Genomic DNA, 2,089 nt, shown 5'->3' on the forward strand with positions numbered 1-2,089 from the left:
TCATTGCTATTGACAAGAAATCAGTTCATAGGTGACCCTCCAATGTTCTTAGGCTATAAGTCTTTTGGAAGCGGACTACACACACACACACACACACACACACACACACACACACACACCAGCCAATTTCAACTGTCGTGAAGGCATGGGCTTTGAATCAACAGGCCAACTGTTTGCCAACTCCACCAGCAAAAGTTTTGGTGTTTTTGTTTGTTTGTTTGTTTTTTAATACAGGTAAAGGATTGCATTGCACTAAAGCAAAATACCCTGGGACTGGGGGGGGGGGTGGTAAGAAAGGTGGGGGAGTAGAGGGGTGTTGTACACCAATGAAAGAATTTTTCTTTTACTTTCCAAAGAGAAGAGTAAACTGGGGGTGGGGGGGGTAGGAAGAAAAATGTAACAATGAATGAATGAAAATCCAAAGTCTCTGTAAACGTTCATTAAAATGAATAAAACAAATGAACAAACAAACACAAACCCCTGAGGTAGGTCTTCCAAGGCTATAAATTGCATGGGAGGAGACAGCTTATTTTGCTCCCACAGATCCATAGTGGATTTGAACTGACAGAAAGGTGCCAGCCTTCGGATTAGCAGCACAGCTCCATATGGGCTTTGCTGCCACAGCTCCCTCAATTCCTCTTAAGTGGAAGGTAGGGTTCATCCAACAATACTGCACATTAGAACATCAATCAAATGGAAAGGAAATAGTAGAGTTGGGACTGAAAACCATGCTCTCAAATTTAACCCAACACCCCTTTTCTTATCGATACATACCGTATATATAGTGGAAGCCATTCTGAGTCAGACCCCCTGAGAATTTAGCCTACAAGTTACCATCAACTTGATTCTGCCTCTTAGCATCCATGTTAATGTTACAGAAAATTAAGAATTGCACTCCAAGTTTTTGTTCTCAAAAAAACGCATTTTTCATAAGTGCATCTTCAGGCCTTTCTTCCCAGAAATCTCTAGGAAACTTTGATCTGACAGCCTTCTAAGCACTTTGGCTCCACTAAGGAACTCCTCGTGCAATGTTAGACAAGTCACTGAACAGTTTTTTTCTGTTATTTTTTAATTTTGGGGTTCCTAATTTTTGTTTGCTTTTTTAAAAAAAATGCAATATAGATGAATTGAAATAGATTACAGGCATCCCCTCAGGTTAGAAATATCTTATTTCCAGACAACTCCTACTTGTCCTTTGTTAGTTTTATGTGCAGCTGAACCTTCAGTCAGTTTTGAGAGGGTGGGAGAGTGGTAAGAAGCTGCACTGCAATCCCCAAGGCACATTATTCAAAGTTGCTCTACTGGAGGATGGGTAGTCTCCTCCTGCATGCAATTCACTGCCTCTGAAAACCCACTGGAGGGTCACCTATCAGACTCAAAGGCGCACAATAACAGCATAAATCAGACAGGAGGAGATTGCTCATCTTTCTACTGTGGGGCAACTGGTAGAAAGGCACGGCTTTGGCTGACAGAACACCTCCTTCCCACCAGGCCACCACAGAGAAACCATGTGTGCAGCTAGTGTCAACTTACCTCTAATTGTTAAAGACAATATGTTAAGGACAAATTGCATCGAAGACCTAAGTATCGTCTGTGTTTCTAAGTGGTCCTTTTTATCTAAAACTGAGCTTTGTGTAAATAATAATGTTTACATTTTTGTACTCTCAAAATTTCCAAATTATTTTTCTTACCTTTTTTAAAAACAAAAAATAAAACTTCCTCCCAAATTCTGACCCTAATAAAGTTAGGAGATATTCCTAATGTTTGAAAAAAAAAACAGCAACAACCCAAAATCCACAACAGAAAAACCAATTTAGTGTCCTGAACCATTCTCGCCTCTCAGCATATAGTAAAAGTTGTATTAAAATTTCAATGTCTTTTTAAGAAATAGCATAGCATGAATAAAAAGCATTCCTATTATCTATTATCTTAATGAAAAATTATTGATTCTGATTCTTTTATATCTTGTATACATATCAATGTATTTGAGAGTGTATACATGCTACCAAACACATGAAGAAATGCTCAAAATCCCTAGCCCTAAGAGAGATGCAAATTAAAACAACTATGAGATATCATTTCACCCCAG

The 2,089-nt window shown here is 38.7% G+C and overlaps 1 protein-coding gene across 1 annotated transcript in view; it reads right to left on the bottom strand.

Moving 5' to 3' along the window:
• Positions 1-2,089, bottom strand: part of PTPRC (protein tyrosine phosphatase, receptor type, C) — a 164,314-nt gene that overhangs the window by 138,590 nt on the left and 23,635 nt on the right. The gene's annotated exons all lie outside the window — the stretch shown is intronic.

This window comes from Elephantulus edwardii, unplaced genomic scaffold (assembly GCF_000299155.1).
Source record: "Elephantulus edwardii isolate Elephantulus edwardi_28Jun2011 unplaced genomic scaffold, EleEdw1.0 scaffold00110, whole genome shotgun sequence".
Taxonomy (NCBI): domain Eukaryota; kingdom Metazoa; phylum Chordata; class Mammalia; order Macroscelidea; family Macroscelididae; genus Elephantulus; species Elephantulus edwardii.